Below are 12,909 nucleotides of genomic sequence, written 5' to 3'. Positions count from 1 at the left end.
GTTTCAGGACTTTGGGTACAATCTATCAAATCTACTATGAATAAGTGACAACTATCATTCTAACCACACTTACAAATATAACTTGTTAAAAGTAAGACCTGGATAAATTTGGTCACTTTTTAAAACTTAAAGAGTGCATTTCAAAACTTTTAACTACTAAGGAAAAGTCAGGGCTCTGGCACATTTCATGTTGTTTTAGATTATGACATGGGTTTGGAAACTTAAAGACGTGTCTCTGATTTTTGAAAATCAATCACACATGATTTCCACTTAATGACTATTTTCGGCCTTGTTGAGAAGCAACATTTCGTTATCCTTTATTACAATACTGAGTTCGTTAATTTAGCCAATTTCATTTTGATATCTTTAGACCATGAATTCCTAGTCATGACTCTTGGCGGTCAGCCTCACAGTAAAAACAACGGTTCTAAAAGCCATAGCTGAGGTCATGGATATTTATTTATTTATTTATTTATTTATTCATTTATTTTCTTAAACTGAAGATGTGCTTAATCATACAACAGTTGTATTTTAGGTTTGTTATACTTCTTGGCTCACATATACGTGTCTTTAAGTATAAGTGAGACCTAAGCACCAATAATAGCGGTGGCCCTCTATAACAGAGAAAAAACTCTCATATAAAATATCGTATGCTATTCTCATTCTGTTCATGGAAACAAGGGCTTTTATTTCACTTGCTTGCTTCTAAGTTAACATCTACTCACTTTAAACCTTTCAATCAATCACTTAGTTACAGTTTCCTAATCCCTTATTTTCAATTTCTAAATGTGAACATCTCTGAAACATTAAGTTTGAGGTATATGCATTGATAGAAAAACATAGACTAAAAAAAATCCAGTCTGTATTTATATATTCATTGTGAATTCTCAAACATTTTATCACAGAAAAATCAATGTGTTTGAAGAGTGTTGCCCAGACCTCACACACATTATGGTGCACTTATGGTTCATATATAGTTCATTACTACATATGCACATTACCTTTCTAAGATCTGAAAACTTCAGAATTTCAAATGACATCTGGGACAGAGGGTAAAAAAAATTGGAGAACAGTAACAATTTCTAAATGTATTTTACATTAATTATAAAATATGTGTGTTTGGTATTTTAATGCTAATGAGAATAATTTTTTAAAAATGTCCTAAAGCAGCAAACAGAGCTGTTTCTTCATGATAGCATTTTCCTTGCTTTCTGAATATCTATAGAAATGTAGGAATAATAAAATCAGCCAAATAATTTTATTTTAATCATAGCCTAAAAAATAATATGTATGGCATATTAGCTCAAATGTCACTTCTTTGGAAAAGACTTTCCTAGCTATTTGCTCTGCTCAAGGCATAATTCATGCTGTCTTATCTGGGCTCTCATGCTTCATGCTTTTCTCTTATAGTACTCACCACTTTGCATGTGAAATATGTGCTTTTGGAACTGTGTGCATCTTCTCTAGTCTATGAGTGTCTCCATGTCCCATATGTAGGTATTTTCACGTTTGGAATCTCAGCATCAATGGATTCAATCGTTTAATTACAGGAATATTAAAACGGTTTCTTCAAAATGAACTATCTTCATAAAATGTAAATTCAAACTACAACTTGACTTTTGAAAAATTACTTGAATATTTTTGTTTCTGTACATACATATACATACTTATTCTTGCTGTGTGGCTTACAAAACTAATTTTAGTCAGAGTCTTACGTTTTGCATAGAATTCTAAGAAAAAGAGAAGGATGGGGAACATTGAGAAAAAATCTTCGCTATTCACATCCTATTCTAAAAGCACACCTCTACAAAAAGAGTTTCTGTGGATTGTTAGTTACAAAATACTAAGTGTAAGTCATTAGAAGCAATATTCTAGGATGATACAAAAAAGACAGGTTTACATAAAATAGCATAAATGTGAAATACCTATCATTGCTTTAATCCTCGTGATTGTAAAACAAAATAATGGTTTGATTATTGTTATTCTCAGTGCCCCTCTTAATACATTAATTTAGATTGCATCACTGGTATGCAGCAAACCTCAAATAACTTCCAGTAAAAATAGAAAAATAATACATGCTGTTAACTGGTCTCTAAGAATTTTGTGATGTATGGTGATCTAGAAATTTTAAAAGGAAGGAAAGCCACTGCTCTTGGAAGTGTTTTTTACTTATTACTTAATATTATCTGTCTTTTTATTTTATTACAACATAACAGAATATGATGACAAATATTTTTAGTTAATTGTTATATAATCTATTGGTGTAGGCATCTTTAAAATTATTGTGACTTTATATCCCATCTCTGGAGAGTGTTGATATATAACACTTTGAAATTGGAGCAATTTATTTATCTGTTTTTATTAATGTATGCTTTTTAAATTTCATATTGACACCATACTTTGTTTAGTTTGCCCTTTGCAGGTAGCAATACTAATTAAGACTTTTTTCTAACACGTGAGACAGATTTTGTTTTCTATTTGTGTATAGATGGATAATAGAAAAACATTGATTTATATCAGTAATCTTAAAAATTGAGCACAATTAATACTGGAGCACAATGAAAACAGATCATCAATACGGAACATAATAAGTAAAATAAGTGCAATGGCAATGCTCTTTGTCATTTTGAATATGAAGAATAGTACATACTTCTAGTTCTATTTTGACTTTCAATATTTTCGTGGAATAGATACTGCTCACCCTTGCCAGTTTCAGTTGGGTGGTGATTCTCCATACTCTCATAGTACTGTAAGCATAGTTTTTCATAGCTCTCTTCATATCACTTGGAATCAAATATTTGTGTTATTTCTCAATACATAGAACTTAGAATAACCTGATCTTTTTAGCTCTTTATAGTTGTCATTAAATAACTTGCACATACTTAAGTGTATAATTTGATTATTTCTGGCATATTTCCATAAAAAGATACTGACAACATTATGAATACATTCCTCACTCTCCAGGAGTTTCTGCATGCCTATTTTAAATTCAACTCTTCTTGTAACAGCCTCTCCTCAGGCACCCACTGACTTTTATTTTTCATAGACTAGGTTGCATTTTCCAGAAATAATATAAATGGAGTCATACAGTTAAGTACTGTTTTATCTGATTCCTTTCCTTCAGCCTAATTATGTTGTGTGTTCATGTCAACATAATTTATTTTTATTGGTAAGTAGCATTCCACTCAACGGATTTGACAGTTGATCTGTTCTTTCACTGAAGGGCATTTGGTTGTTTTCATTTTCTACTAATTACAAATAAAGTCGCTATGAAGGCTTAGATAAAATTCTTCATTCAAACATACACTTTGATTTCTCTTTAGCAAATAAATGTGACATCTCTCAGTCATATGTCTGGTGTATGTGCAACTTCTACAGATGTTGCTAAACTGCTTTCCAAAGTTGTAGTACTATTTCATATTTTAATCAACAACATATGAGAATTTCAGTTGCTGCATATCCTTGGTAACATTTAGAATGGTCTTTTTAATTTTAGCCACTTTAGTAGGTATGTATTAAACATTCTTTGTAGTTTAGTTTGAATTTCCTGAATGATATTGAATGTCATTGCCTGTGCTTCTTTGCCATTTTTGTGTCTTCTGTGAAGTGTCTGTTCAAATATTTTGCCTACTTTCCTATTTGATAGTTTGTCTTCTTAATATTGAGTCATAATATCGATATGTTCTTTAATATTCATGATGCAATTTTTTTCTAAATAGAAGCTTGATATTTTCTTATTGTCTGTGGCTTGCCTTTTTAATTTCATATCAGTGTTATCTGAATAGTAAACTTCTCAAATTTTATAAAGTCAAATTTAATTTATATTTTTAGTTCATGCTGTTTAATTTCAAAATGTAGAAATTATTGTCAAAATGTAGGTTACCAGAAAATTATTCTGTTTTCTTCTAGCAACTGTACAATTTCAACTTGCACAGTTAGCTATATGGTCTATTTCAAGTTAAGTTATGTATATACTGAGGGTTATATTTCATTATTTATTTAATTTTTACATACAGATAGCCAGTTGTTTCAATATCATTTGCTGAAAATGATAACCTTTTCCTATTGAATTGCCATGGAACTTTGTCAAACATCAATTGACCATATATATGGGCCTATAGCTAGTTTCTGTATTCTAATTTATCTCGGTGTGTATCTTTATGCCAATATTATACTTTCCCAATTTATTCAGCTCTAAAATAAATCCTAAAATCTGGTTGTGCACGTCCTTCAAGTATGGTCTTTTTCAAACTTGTTTTGGCTACTCTGGGTCTTTTGCATTTTTAGATAAATTTGACTTTGCATTTCCAAATAAAATTCAGCAGACGAAAGCCTGCTGGCTTATGATTGGGATTGGATTCAGTATACAGAACATTTGGAGATAATTGGCATATTAACAATATTGAGCCTTCTAATTTGTAAATACTGTATACCATTCTGTTATTTATGCCTTCTTTGGTTTATCTTGGCAATGTTTTGTAGTTTTCAGTTTACAGGTCTGGTATATCTATCATTTATAAAATTTGTCCCTCACTTATTTATTTATGCTATTATAAATAGTATCGCTTTTTTAAAATTTCAGTTTCAAATTGTCTATTTCTAGTATATAGAAGTATAACTGACTGGTAGACAATTATGTCACCCTCAAATAAAGACAGTTATTTCTCATTTTCAAAGTGGATACTCTATCTATTGCTTTATTGCACTCATCAGAACCTTCAGTGTTATGTTTACTGTAAGTGTTTACTGTAATTGTTGAGACCAGATATTCCTGCCTCATTTTTAATTTAGCAGTAAGGCATTCAAATATGCACCATTAAACACGATGCTACCTGCAGATTTTTGGAGATGTACTTTATCTTTCTGAGAAAGATCTTTTCTATTCTTATTTTGCTGGCAGTTTTTATCAAGACAGGATGTTATATTTTAGACAAATGTATTTTTTAATCTCTTAAGATATTCACATGGTTTTTATTTGCATTTTTATATATGAAGAATATGATTAATTTCTAATTGCTGAGCCAATCTTAAATACATAGGATAAATCCTGCTTGGTTAGGAGAAATTACTATTTTATATCTTGTTCAATTTGATTTGTTAAAATCTTGTTATGAAAGTTTATGCCTGTTATGGGCTGAAATGAGCTCTTCCACCCCAAAATTTTATATGTTGACATCTTAACCTCCAGAATGTGATTGTATTTGAAAATAAAGTCTTTAAACAGGTAAATAAAGTTAAGTAAGATTATTGAGGGTGGGCCTTAATCCAATATGACTGGTGTTTTTATAAGAAGAGATTAGAACACTGATATGCAAAGGAGAAAGACTACGTGAAGACCTAGGGAGAAAACAGCCTTTTACAAAACAAGGAGACATGTCTCCAAAGAGACAAAGACCCTGCCAACACCTTGATCTCAGACTTCTAGTTTTCAGAACTGTGAGAAAATAAGTTCCTGTTGTATATGCCACTCAAATCGTTTTGTAAGGCTTCCCTAATAAACTGCTGTAGTAAATTGTTTGTTTTAGAGTTAGGATGAAGGATACTGGTATATAGTTTTATTTTCTTACAATGTTTTTTGTACTAGCTTTTTATATGCCTAAAAAGTTACCAGGAATGTAGCAACTTAAAACAACATGCATTTATTACCTCACAATTTCTGTTAGTCAGAAGTGAGCATGGCTTAGCTGCATCTTCTGCAATCTATAATTGTCAACCATTATTGGTCTTCTATTTGAAAGCTTAAATGGACAAGGGTTCACTTCTAAGGTCATTCAGGTTGCTGGTAAAATTCATTTTCTTGTAGTTGTTAGACACATTACCTTTGTCTTATTCTTTGATAAGAAGAAAGTCACTGGTCCTTTCCACACACAAAGGGAGAAAATGAAAATCATGAGAACCACCTTAAAGTCTGTTCACCACTTATTTTTTGGATTTTGGTATTAGAGTAATTCTGGCCTTATGGAATAAAACAGAAACTGCTTCCTCCTTTAAAACATTTTTTTGCAAACATTTGTATGAAACCAGCGTTAATCTTCCTTAAATGGTTGCTACACTTCACTACTGATGGCATCTCGACCTGATGTTTTGTTTTATAATTTTTTCTAGTTACAAAATTCATTTTCCTTAGTGGATCTACATTTATTTAGGTTATCTATTTCATGGTAAGTATAAGCAGTCTGCACATTTTAAAAACACATTCATTTTAACAAATTTGTTTAATTCATTGTTACAGTGTTTTCTGATTATGAGTTTAATCGCTGTAGTATGTGTAGTAATGTATTCTATCTCATTTCTGATATTGATAATTCATATTTTGCAGGACTTTCCTTAGTCCACCTAAAGACGGGTTTTTGTCCATCCCACGGCCATGAAAATTCAGGCTCGCAGACAATTTGAATGGTAAGACAGGGTTTTATTGGGTGAAAAGGAAAAATGGGGGAAACAGGCACTCTCACTAGGCCAGGGTCCCTGTTAGAGCACTACATGCCTCGCTGTCTGAATCCTGGGTTCCACACAGGAAGAAAAGGGGCCAGGCTCCTCCCTGCTGCAAATGGCATGAACTTCTGTGTTTCCACCCCAGTGCACATTCCCAGTGCACAGGCTGGTTGGAGCTTCTCTGGAGACCCCCTCCCACCTGGCTGTCTTCTTCCCCCTCTAAAGAAGTACATCTAACAGCCATTAGAATAAGGATAAGGTTGAAGATCAATCTTAACTGCTCCTTCTGACAGGGGGCGCTGTTTTAGGGAAACGGCAGTCAGAGCTCCCTCCTGGGCCTATTTAACGGTTCCCAGCAGATGGAGCCATCATCAGAGGCTCTGGTTGCATGATTGTTTGGAGTTTGATGGGGTGAAGGCAAGAACAGACAAACTGGGCTATTAGAAAACACATATCAAAATAAAACAAGGAGAAGGGTAAGGAAATCTCAAAAATTCCAAGGCCTTTCACCAGTTTGCACAGCGAGGCCAAAAGCCTGACTGGTAAGAAACTCTACCCTTTTGCCGGCATGTTGGGCTTCTGGGTTCCCTTCCCCTGAGCCCAATCCTAAGTCAACCATTTTAAGGTTTGAATAATTAACTCCTTCCAATTTGGAGGATGCATCTGAGGGGAGTGTTCTGTAGTACAGAGACACAATTACCTATTAGGGAAGAGAGAACCGAAGAGGAGAGAAGAAAAGAGAAAGCATTTTTTAAAGGAGTCCCAGGGGTTCAGGATGCATTTGAAAGGGGTACAGGCTGAAGACGAATGGCTACCCATCTAGAAAGAGGGGGGCAGTCATTCCTGGGTTCCTCCTCTTCCCAGCAGATACCGGGCTATGTGAGGGAGAGAGGGAAGAGCGTCCACTTTCCCTCTTCCATTCTTGCATCCCTGAGTTCCAGCGACCTTGGCAGGTCCCACCATGAATGCCAAAGCGGCTTGTACCCATGAAGCAGGGAAGGCCTAGATAATAGGAATTATCCCCTCTCACCTATGCTTCTATCCCCGCTACCATCAGTAGCCTTGGAGATTCCTAGACCTCATTTATGCCATGGACCCGAATATGGCCTTTATCCATTAAATGGGAAGCTTGGCCTTGGCTTAATCGGCAGGAATCAGCTATGCTCACCTGCACTGTGCCTTTTAACTTCTGTTGTCATCTGCCTGTGGATCTCTTAGATCCAGTTTTCTTTCCTAGGGTTGTGACTCAAAGCTTGCAAGTGAGTTTGGAACAAAAATGTGTCTCGGAGGTTGCACAGACTCCTTATTGTAAGCCAAATGCTGGGGTAAAAGTGTGAAACTGAGTCCTCCTCCAACAAGGGAGATAAAAGAATGTCTTGTGACACACCCAGATAACTGGTAGCTATAGTTATGCTTGCTAAGATCTGGGTGTATGGTGCTTGACTTTGGTTAGCTCCCTTGGTCTTACTTTACGGAAAGGCAATTTCTGAGAGATGGACATCCTATTTATTCCAATTGCCTGACAGGATTTGCAGGATAATTGCTCAGAACTAGAATATCAGTCCAGGTTTCCTCATTACCCATCCCTTTTGCTCTTTCTCAGCTGCAGTCAGAGATTGCTGGTTGGTTTACAGGAACAAGCAGGGTTAGTCTAAATGTAGGTGAAAACTTAAAGCATCTAGTGAGTTTACAATTTAATAACAAATATATGATAAATTTTGAAACAGGATTTCTCTCTCTCCAGTCCTCATTTTTGTTAAGAAACAAATAATCATAGGACAGACTGGTTTGCTAAATAGACTTTAGTCTTATACTTGACCTGATTATGTGCACAAGGTACAGCGAGAATATTTATTTTTACACAGGCCTTTTGGATTGGCTTTGATGGAACTCTGTTCCCCAAAGAATCTCAGATAAAACCTTTTAAATCCAAGCCTACCCATGGTTTTATCCTCAAACACCTATGAGCTGGGTGATCCTTCCCTCTTAAGGTCCCAAGATAAACTTGGAGCTCCTGGACCTGTTAGAAAGTGACATTCTTTACTGAACACAGGTTAGGAACCCTGTACAAGGACTGCATAGACAAGGGTATGAGGCCAATCTCCCCACAGGGCTTTTAACAGCTCTGCAAGTCAAGATTGACTCCTTAAAGGGAAGCATACTCTTGCAGTCAAAGACTTGGTAAAATACCTAGTTTTTCCAATTGTGTCCTGTTGCAAAAGAAAAAAATGAATTCTTATTGCACTGATGCAAACGACTATATTGCCATAAGTTAAGAATACTCACAGATAGTTTCCAAACTCTAGAGGAACTAAGCAGAGAGAGATAATCTTGCTCCAAATTTGGTTCATAGGAGTATACCTTAATTATTAAAGTCCATAAATAGTTTAAAATAAGTTTCCTTGACTCTGAAAAACAAAATAAGAATAAGCAATATTCCAAGCAAAAGTCCAAAACGCTGCTTCAGCTTCTTGAGTTCAGTCCACTTAGTTAACTCCTGTTTTGCTTGATATTTGTGAACATTTCATCTCTTCACGAGTCCTGTATATTTTCCTTTATTCCAATGTTACATTCTCCAGTTATCAGAAACCTGATTGTCTCAAATACATTAGAAATTGTATTTGAGAACACCTGTCAAGAGTTCTACAGCTTATTATAAGCCATCTTTTGAAAAGCATAAATCAAGACAATTGTGAATAGCAAAATGTTCAGGGTAGTTAAAGTGAGAAACACAACTGACAAAGAAGTTTGGTTATCTTCGTGTTTTACAATTACTTAACAAAACAACCTTAATTGCGATTGAAGGCATATACTCAGGAATTAGAATTTTAGAAATCCCATACAATTGTGGAACAAATATTAGCATCATTCACAAAAATAGAACCTAAAGAAGATTGAACATAATTTTGGCAATCCTATGTACTTAAACATATCAGATAATCCTGTTTACCTTTCTTTTCTGGACATTCCAGGAGCCCTTGGAAGTATCCAAAAAGCCAGGTGTCAGGAAAGCCAATTTTGTAACTTAAGTTTGATTTGGGGAAGCCTTTAAAATATGTTTAAAGCATTTGATGTTATAAAACAGAATTCCAGGTTACCATAAATTATTTATTTTGCCAAAATGATGACTCAGAAATTTTAAAGAAGCAAAAACCTTTTATAACCCTTTATAAATTTTGCCGAAGAGCAGATTAGTGTTTTAAGAATACCTTGCTGTGCGCTTATTTCAATTGTCAATTGATAGAAAAACCATATAATATCCTTTTGAATTTAGCTAATACGTTCATATAGAGACCTCTTCTGCAAGATTAATTTCCACAATTCTTCCACCACTTCTTTGAACCTTCAGAATTTTCCTATCTAATTTAAAACAATCCTTTAATCCTAGGCAAAAGTTCACATTTCCATGCCTTCTTATAACCTTTTACAAAAAAAAAACACACACACATTTTACTGTTCTTACACGCCTTGAATGTAAATACGTAAATCTGTTTAATTCTGTAGTAGCTGCAGCCAAGGTTTACCTTCTTAGTTAAGGGCATGGTTAGTTCCAAAATTCCCTGGGCCTTACCAGTTGTGAAGCCGGCAAATCAAGTACTTTTCAAAACCCAAAAACCAGTTTGCAACCTCAAAACACTTAGCAAACCTTACATCTGACCTGCATAGTTTAGTTCACCCATTTACATTTTAATCACACCTGCATTTTACCAATAATCTTTAAGGCTGTTTTTACTTCTCAAACACTACAATCACGTGAAGCGGAAGGTACCACAGCTTTTAACTTCCCTTTTGAAAATATTAGATCCAAGCGCTTGCCTTTCTTTAGACCAAATTAATCAGAGCTCTTTTGACTGACATCACGCACAGTACACAACAGACAGAAGAAAACCCAGTCACTGTGTGGGGCCCTTTAAGAGACAGGGCTAAGACAACAGGCATATATCAAACCAGAAAGAATCTTATTCCCAGGGCAGGATTGCTAAACAAAGCCCTGCGGGGGAGTTACAAGCCATGCCCTCAGGATGTAATACAAGATGGAGGCTTGATTTCACAACCAAAACTTTCCAGAGAATACAGAGATAGATGTTGGGGGTCCCTAGTCTAGCACAACATCTTCTAAAACAAAATGAAACCTTGAAAAGTTAGCTACCGACAGGGTGGAGAGAAAAGAAAAGAAAAAAAACAGTTTAAAAATACCTGGGGAAGAGCCTCTAATTCCTATGCAACTGCTTCGTCCGCCATGGAGATTAGTTCGATTATTGTCCAATGGAGTAGAACCCCTTGGCTGGGGTAGGGGAAGGTGGAGACCGCAAGCTGGCTGTGCGAGGACCCTGGAGCCACGTGCCCCAGCCCCAGCATGGAGCAGGTAAGGACGGGCAGCTGCTGCTGGTTGGTCGGTCCCCATTAAGGGCCTTTCTCCCAACTCCCAGGAGCGACGGGAGTTGGGGGCCTGTTTCCTCTAACCTCAGAAGTCCAAGGATGGAAAGGCTTAGAACCCACAGTGAGAGGTTTTGAGTCCCCATTTCACTCACTGCTTCTCCAGCCCCCACGTTGCACGCCAAAAATGTTGCAGGACTTTCCTTAGTTCGGCTAAAGATGGGGTCCTTGTCCATCCCATGGCCCCAGAAATTCAGGCTTGCAGACAATTTTAATGGTAAGACTCCACTAGGCCAGAGTCCCTGCTAGAGTGCTTCCCGCCTAGGTGTGTGAATCCCAGGTTCCACACAGGAAAAGGAAGGACCGGCTCCTCCCTACTGCAAAGGGCAAGAACTTGTGTTTCCACCCGCCCCCCCTACCCCGTGCACATTCCCATTGCGCAGGCTCCTTGGAGATTCTCTGAGGACCCTCTCCCACCTAGCTGTCTCAGTATCATATATCTTTTTCATTTTTTTTTTTTACTAGTCTGACTAGAAGTGTAAAGATCTTACCAATCTTGTCAAAAATCCAATTTTTTTATTTCATTGTTTTATTATAAAATTTGTTTCAAGTCTATTTTTTCCTGTTCATCTTTTTATCATTTCCTGTCTTCTGCTTCCTTTGCATTTAATTAACCCTTTATTACAATAAAATGACTTTATCCCTGAAAATATTCTTTCTGAAACTGTTTGAAATCAGATATTAATTGACCACTCAGCTGTTATTGACTTAGAATTAACACTTTATATCTTTTGCCATTCTATCACTTTTAAACTATTTGTGGTTTTATATTCAGAGTGTTTTCTGTGGCCACCATGTAATTGGATACTTATGTTTTAATCCAGTGTAACAATCTCTGACTCTTCTTGAAAATATTAGACATTTTAAATTTAATTTTATTATTGAAAAGTCTGTGGTCAATTTATCCTTGTTAAGTATTCGTTTTATATTTATTCCATCTATTTTTAACCACTTTTTTCTCCTTATCTTAGTGCATTATTTATATATGATTCAATTCTGTCCTATTTTTATTATGTTAAGTATATAAAATATATTTTTCACTTAAGCAATCTCCTACCACTTAACATATAGTCCATTTTGGAATAGTGTACAACTTTACCCTACAATCAAACATTTCCGTTTTCTCTTGCCTATCCTGTGCACTGCTGTTTTATTTATACCTATGTAATAAATCTCACAATACATTGTCATTATGTTTACTTTATTCAATTATCATTGAAAGTGATGTAAAAAATAATAGCATAAGTATCTTGATTTACCCACATTTTTACCTTTTTTAAAATCCTTATATTGGAAATATATTTTTGCTAGAAATGGAATTTTATATTAACTTCACATTCCACCCCCATTTCAGGACTTTAATTGTGTTGTTTCGGTTTCTTGCTCACAGTATTTTCATTACAAGTCTGCTGTAGTTGATAATCTTTTTCCATTATAGGTAATGTAACTTAATTTATCTGGCTGCTTTTTTTTTTTTTTTCTGAGATGGAGTTTTGCTCTTGTTGCCCAGGCTGGAGTGCAGTGGCAGGATCTCAGCTCACTGCAGCCTCCGCCTCCCAGGTTCAAGGGATTCTGACTCAGCCTCCCAAGTAGCTGGGATTACAGGCACCTGCCACTATGCCCGGCTAATTTTTGTATTTTTAGTAGAGGCGTTAGTTTCACTCTCTGGCTGCTTTGAAAGCTTTCTCTTTTTTACTTTTCTTTTCTTTTTTTAATTGAATTGTAATGGACCTTGGTATAGCTTTCTCTATTTATTTTCATTTACAATTGTTACGTTTCTTAGATACAAAGATTTTTATTTTTACCACATTTGAAAACATATTTATTATTCCGATATTTTGTCCCCTCTCCTATTTCAGTGATGATAATTTTACATAAAATAGTGCACTTGAAATTGGACCACAGTTCACTGATGATTTGCTCTTATTTTCAGTCTTTTCTCTCCTTTCTTGGGCAGTTTCTATTGTGTCTTCAAGTTCATTAATCTTCATTTTTGCAGTATTTAATCTCCTCTGATGTATATTAATCCTATTAAAT

The sequence above is a fragment of the Nomascus leucogenys genome, chromosome 5 (assembly GCF_006542625.1).
Source record: "Nomascus leucogenys isolate Asia chromosome 5, Asia_NLE_v1, whole genome shotgun sequence".
NCBI classification, from domain to species: Eukaryota; Metazoa; Chordata; class Mammalia; order Primates; family Hylobatidae; genus Nomascus; species Nomascus leucogenys.
The sequence above is the reverse complement of the archived record's forward strand: the minus strand, read 5'-3'. Positions refer to the sequence as shown.